General features: G+C 39.5%; 1 protein-coding gene across 1 annotated transcript in view; it reads right to left on the minus strand.

Moving 5' to 3' along the window:
- Window positions 1-6,100, minus strand: part of BMPR1B (bone morphogenetic protein receptor type 1B) — a 172,770-nt gene extending 166,670 nt beyond the window's left edge. Inside the window, exon 1 of the transcript XR_001369495.2 lies at window positions 6,052-6,100. The gene's annotated coding sequence lies outside the window, so the exon portion shown is untranslated. The remainder of the gene's footprint in view (window positions 1-6,051) is intronic.
- Window positions 6,101-7,388: the final 1,288 nt, after the last annotated feature.

The raw sequence follows: 7,388 nt of genomic DNA on the forward strand, positions 1-7,388 counted from the left end.
CTCAAGTCAGAATAAAGAGGAACGTTCAGTACTGTTACAACTGCCTTAGAGCACAGCTGGTGAGATGACACATGCGCCACACTAACTCACATTCTAATTTTTCATTAGCAATCCTGTGGCCTCAGATAAACACTGTCTATATGTATTGTACAACTTAGTAAACAGTCTTTCTTCCTGTGCTCAATAACTGTGATGAAGGTACACCAAAAAAAATATCTGTAACAAAGTTCTGGCAAGACTACAGAAATGTTCATCCCCAATTACCACGGCACACTAAAAGTCCCATAAGCAACACTGGGAACGCCTCAATTTAAGAAGCCAGAAAGAAAATGAATTCACTAAACCTAGTGTCTGTATTCTGACAATCAGTATTTTGTTCTTCACAAACGTCCAAATTTTAAGACCTAACAGTAAGCCCCAAATGCTTTAGTGTTACTGGCCCAGTTCCTAGATGAAAAGAAAGAAAACAGAAAAGAAGGGGGAGTATCAGATTGGCGCATTACGCGCCATGACTTTTCTGATGACCCAACAGGATGTGATTCAAAACAAAGTATTCAAGTTAAAATATTGACCAGATAAAGAGAAGACCAGTGAAGTTCGCCAGGCCACTGCATGAGAGTGTTAGCTTCCTCCAGTTGTGGCAAAGGTGTCCTAAAATGGCTTTGGCTTTAAAATGTGTCACACCAGGACGTTTCCTACATAGTACCCAGAGAAAGCTACTGGGTCATCAGAAAAGTCATGATGTATTTTTCTATGTTCTTCTATGCAAAAATGTGTCATGACTTTTCTGGTGACCCGACACAATCAAACCATGAAGATCAAGAAATGTAATCACAACTCCCCAAATTGTAAAACTACAAAATCTTTGTAGTTACTATTGATAAATTGTGGTAGTAATATGCCACTTCTACTTGATGGTCTCCATGAAGGATTTAAGAGAAAATAAGCAAGCTATAGGGATGCATCAAAGGTTGGTTAGCTCTCAGTTTGTCTTGGACTTGACTTTAAGTAACAAAATTTATGAATGTTACAAATACAGTAAAATCAAGTAGAAACTAATATACTACACATTAGCCTAAGCCAATTTCCAAATATGCAAATACAACGGACTCTCATCCCTATTTTCACACTGTAGTCTAAATTTTCTTAATGACCTAATAATACCATAGACCACTGCACTGTCAAAAATTAAATTTATTTTGGGGACCAGCTGTTAGCATAATGGCTGTGTCACTGGACTCCCAAGTAGTCGACTGTGGTTCCCGTCCCGGACCCAGTGGCAACTCACGCAGGGCGCGTGTGCATACGTGCCCAAGATCCCAAGAAGAGAATGGAGGAGAAGGGATTGTGGCGTGGCCATCCCCCCAGGGGATGATTTCTTGCTTTCTGTCTCTGTTTATCTCTGTCTTCCTGGCAAGCACATGCGCCCTATAGCAAAAAAAAACTTCTAAAAAAATTAAATTTATTTTTTAATTATTTAATTAATTTTATTTACTTTAAAAAAAATAAGTTACAGGGCACATGTACACACCAGACAGAGTCATAGAGAGAAAGAAGGAAAGTAAGAAAACAAGCTGGCGGGTCTAGGACTCTAACTGAGGTCAACCATGTGGGAGTCCAGTACCTTTGACCACCACGCTATCTGCTCATCCTGAGAACTGAAGTTATATTGAAGAGTTTAGTTATTAACATGGTTTTAACTTATAGTGTTGGGTTACTCCTTAACTATTAGCTTGTCAGAAATGTCATGACGCCAATTTCAACTACCAAAGACCCTCTGCCCAGACTTTACCCTCCCGCTCTCCAATCTAGCCAGGAGTCAGGGTAGAGCACCCTACTTAGTCTGTCTCTTTCTACTCTCACTCTCTCTTTTTAAATTTCTTTTTATTAATTTTTAAACTTAGCTCTCTGCTGCTCTTTTGTCTTTGTAATGACCTTTCCCCGCCCCCATAGGATAGACCAATCGGCAGCCATCTATCTATATTTGAGTTAAAGCAGCCTCATTCGTTTTTGACAAAATATTTTATTCTTCTCTTTTTCTGATTGTTTTTGTATTGTTTTATTCTCTTCTTCTTCTTCTTTTTTGTTTTGTTTTCCTAGTCCTCTTCCTTTTCTTTTTACCCTTCTCACTTTTCTGCTCAGCCCCCCTCCATACACTGATTTTCTAGATAGGTCGAGGTGCTCAGTCACCAAATATCTGAATATTTTTGGGGTCAGATTAATCCTCAATTTTCATTGAATCAGTTGTGCAAAGGGAGAAAAATGGTACTGTTTACAGACTGCAGGTCACCTCCTTCTTCATTCCTCTGATTGCTCAGATTTAACTCCAAGAAATAGGAAAACATGTATAATCCATCAGATGACCCAAGAAATACAAAGGATACCACATAGAACTGACCCAAGAAGATCTTCCTAAGACACATCATAGCCAGACTGACCAAAACCAAAGACAGACAAGATAACCCAATATAAAACTGTAAAATTAATTTAGAGAAATGTGAGTGGAAAAACATAAACTTGCAGTTGTACTTCTTTCTCAATCATACAGAATTTCCTTAAGAATACATTAGGGTAACATCAGTTTCCACCATCAGTTTCCTTAATCCTTTGCTGAAAGCTGGTGATGCCCATTTAGGACATCAAAGCTCTAAAACAAGTTTCGGTTGCCGAATGGCAGAAGGGGCACTGATTCAGGACCTTAGGCAAAGCTTGCCAACACAACTCTCTTTATTCTAGCTTCCCTTCCATATAGAGTTGCTGTAGAAACAGGGTACTGCAGAAAATACAATATGCTTTCAAAAACAATCTGGTATATGGTAAAACTAAGTTACTATTAGGTTATGTTCTGTAGTACCTAAGGATGGAGGTTTTCACCATTTTCCTAGCTATGAAAAGTTATCAGATCAGCATGCTCAAATAACAAAATCCAAGAACTAAATAGGAACTTTTAAAAATGCAAGTGATTCTGGACCTACATGGAATATGAGCACTTCTCCCAAACTATTGCTATTTCAGACTGTGAAGGAGACAGCTAACAGACCTCAGGGCCCCAGGCAATAGCACAGCTAGGAATTCCCTAAATTTCTGTCTCACGCATCCCAGACTAAATCAGCACAATGCACTCGAGAAAAATGCAAGTGAGTAATTTATAGTTGTACACTGTGGCTACAGACTTCAACCTCTGCAGCCTCCTTAATTACTCACTCAGTCTATGAGCTTGCCACACACACCCACAGGTTCTGCTTTTTTGACAGCCCAGGACAATGGTTGCACTTTTACCATGCACCATCACGCTCAACTGTGTTCTCGCTGTCCTCTTGAAACCTCGTGAATCTGGCTTTTTGTTTGTGTGTTTATCGTTCTAGTCTTCCCTTCTTTTTCTCTGTGAGGTAAAGTGTTCTAGCCATAGGATCTCTAATCTCAATACATAGTCTTTGTAATTATTTTTTAGAACCCCAAGAGGTCTTACCTTAATGTCTCTGCAAGACTCTTCTTATTATCAATCACTTCAGTTTCCATTGGGTATGAGCATTCAGGATTTAAGCATTTAGTCCAGATTTCACTGATGTCAATGAATCTCTTTCCAACACATATCCAGGGTCTCAGTTTTCTTTACTGTTCTATACTCTCCTATTCCGCTTTGGCCCTTTACAAATTAACATGACCAGCATTTGCTGTTACGCTAAAACTATATAAATGACCTAAGATCTACTGGAAATGAGGATAGAAAAAGCATGCAGAAAACTCATCAATTCGACAGCCTCAACTTGCTCATGCCTCAGACCGCAATCCCACCTTCCAATCACCACTCCCTCCCTGTCCCACTCCAAATTCAATACTGCATGAAGCCTATCTGGTAACTTAAACTTGGATCTGCCCTTCCCCTACCCACCGTGTGCATGTACATATTTACATACATGGTGTATAAATGTATATATAAACTTTAAAAATACAAGCAAGTCATTTGCATACTATGCTATACCTTGAGGTCTCTGATATTTTTTGTATGTAAGTCTTGTACACCGAATAAAATCACAATCTAATAGAGAATAGGAAATCATTTTCTTACAGTTTTTCTTCCAGTATCAACAGCATGGTGCTAAAGACACAGAGTAGGACATTAGTTTATTCATTCAACAAATGACAATTAAATGCCTACCAGTTAATGTGCTATGGTTAGGGCTTAAAAGAAGAGTAGAAGGCAGTGTCCATCCATACAGGAACAGAGTCGAGAGCCATGGAAACACACACTTAGAGGTACACAATGAGATTCAAAATTGATATATCCAAGGCATTATGGGAGAGCAGAGAATAAATGCCAAATTCTGCAAGGAAACACAGTAAAGAGAAAGATGTCTTTCCTTTGAACAGAATCACGAAGAATAAAGAAAAAATTTCTGGGCTGGCACCAAAGCACAATAGTTTAGTGCTATACAGGGGAGCCAGATCCCACATGGTTGACTAGGGTCTGAGTCTAGCCCTAGGGACTTCAATGCCAGGTGCATGTGCCCAGGATCCTGACAACAAGGTTAAATAGAGAAAAAAGAATTGTGGTGTGACAAGGCCCCACTGGGTGGCACTTTTTCTCTTTCTTTAAAAAAAAAAAAAAAAAGTTTGAACAAATAAGTAAAATTTTCTAAGTAAACAAGAGGTAGAGAAGGCATTTAAGAACAAGGGAATGGGCCAATCCTGTAGCCTAGTGGTGAAGTGGTTAGTGGCCACATGGCCAAACAAACAGCTTGAATCCCAGCCCTGAGGCTTGAGAAACATCCTGACAGGGTGGAAAAAGACAGAAGAGACTGTGGTGAGACCACATCCCACTGGGGGGTGCTTTCTTTCTCTTTCTTCTCTCTCTCTCTGTCTCTGTCTCTCTCTCTCTCTGCAAACGTATGTGCCACGAGGCTTATCAACAAAATAAAAGCAAATAAACAACTATTAATGTAAGGGAACAGCAAGTGCAAAGAAAGAGAATCACGGATGAATGAGCAAGCAGATGCACTGAGGAACTACACAAATGCACAGGCTGTCCGTGCAGGTGGAGAAAGGGCAGTGACAAGGCCAGGATGACAGGTAACAACGTCATAAACGGACAGGCCCTAGATGACACAGCACACGTTCCTTCAATCCTAGAGACCATGGTGGAGGGAATATGTGTGGCGGTCACTGTAGGAGAATGGTAATATCCGATGTCCATTCTGCTGATGAAATGGCAGCTTGGAAAGCAGAAATAAAGACGTAATTATTTTAGAGGCTGAGAAACGAGGGACCTGAGCTAAATGAACAAAGCACAGGTGTGCACGAAAAACAAACTGAGAGCAGAGACAAAGGCCAAGGACAGGACTCTGAGCAACGGCAATACTTAACACGAATCTTCACTTGAAAATCAAGTTCATTCCTGGTTTGGGAATAAATTAAACAATGTTTTTTCTATCTTTCAAACTGCAATTCTCCTTGTGTACACAAAAAGAAACAGGTTAAGATTGATATTTTAAAGCCTAAGGTGAAAACTATCTATCAACTGATCTTGGAATGTCTTTTGAACACTAAGTATTCAGAAATACCAGAACTGCATCTCCCCTGTCCCTGACTTGCTCCCCTACTACTTGCAAAAAGGAAAGAAAAAGTCCGGGGAAGAGAGTATAAACATACCTGTTTGTCAGTCTTTCTTTTACAAATGGACACCAAAAACTTCACTAAGGCGGTAAATAATGTCTCCAGTGGTTCCCTCTCCTTGGCCTCTACGTCATGTGACTTCTAGCCTTCCCTAATATCCCCCTTTCTCCCTCTCCACCCCTGCCAGAATTCAATTCACTGCTTTCGCACCATGTCTAACTTTATGAGATCTGGTTAGGCATATGACAAAATGCCTCAGTATAACGTGACACACAAAATCACTTCATCACCCTTTTTCTTTAACATCAATGATTTAACTTCTATAAGGTGTACTCTCACAGCTCAAAGCAAATCTAACTTGATTTAGAATACCAACCAGATAAATATCTGGCTGATATTTACAGCATAAATGTTCTAATAAAAACAGTCTTTTCTTACTTGATGATTTATGCAAGGTACATCCACTCTTCTTGACCACTTTGAAACCTGTAAAATAAAGAGCAATAATAAATATCTGCAGGGAGAAAAAAAATCCAATGGAAGGCTTATATTTTAATAAAAAAAGATGCATACAAAAACTAACCCTTTCACTCCACTACAAGAGTCACTTTGAAAACGTGAAGCATTTTCTCCTTAAATCATATGCCTGTAATTATTTTATTAATCCTGCTCACATTCTCTGAATAACATTATGTCTATAGAGAGAAGTAAATGAAATCTTGCACATTTCTTTAGGTAAAGCGACAGCCAATAACCAGATGAGATCAGCATGTATGTGCCCAAAGGTTACCACCGCACTGTTTAAATCTCAGCTCTGTGATACCTCCCGAAAGCCATTCTCTAAGTAGTCTGATAAATATTCTGACTAATACGAGCTAGCGCACACACACGTGCGTGCACATTCATGATCCTTTTACTCTATTTCATTTTAGCATAACTGTTGGCTCTGTCTTGAGTTCTACCACTATGGTTGGCTTTGCGTGTGACTTCCGCTACTGCAATTCAAGGTGCGGCAAAGCCGGGAAATATCGGTCTTTATAACCACAGTGCTGAGAAGAGTGTCTGCTTGGAGATCCACTGAATACTTCCTAACCACACTTGCCAAATATTAAAACTCTATTCTAATAAAATCCCAACAGGGACGTGTTTATCTGGTGCCTCTGTGAGTTCACCAAAATCTAAAGATACACATCCCATTAACTGACAGGCTAACAGCAATAGATTTATTCAGTTCAGCTTTATCCAGGGCCATGAATTCAGTGGCAGTCAAACGTTAACTGCTCTTGAAGTGTATTTAAACTGTCTCTAAAACAGAGCAGTGGGAAAAAGAAATGTATGAGGAAACAAAACTAATCTTCTTGCTGAAAGATGCATGAACACCACAGTCAGGAATTCATAATACAAACACTTTTCAAAATGCCAGTCAAGCCTCAAGCTAATTTTTTCCTATATGTTACTGCAGTCGTTATGCGATCACAATGTATCAGAACAGATAAGACAGAAATTGAGGTGCCCTACAACGACTGGTCAGGGGCAAATTCATGTTTGGCTCAAACAAGGCGAGGGTTCTGTCTGGCATCGCTGTGATATAAAAGAAGAGAGTTTAAATAAAAAGGCACACGGAATCTCACAGTCTCACACTTTCAAAAATGTACGATAGACAAGCGCTTTACTTGCAAACCCTATTTTCTAAAAGAACCCAGTATTAACTGCATGTTGATGTGTAAAGCACACAAAACTTGCATTTTCTCTGTTTTGAATCCCAGACTCTCAGC

The sequence above is a fragment of the Tupaia chinensis genome, unplaced genomic scaffold, assembly GCF_000334495.1.
Source record: "Tupaia chinensis unplaced genomic scaffold, TupChi_1.0 Scaffold143631_1, whole genome shotgun sequence".
NCBI classification, from domain to species: domain Eukaryota; kingdom Metazoa; phylum Chordata; class Mammalia; order Scandentia; family Tupaiidae; genus Tupaia; species Tupaia belangeri.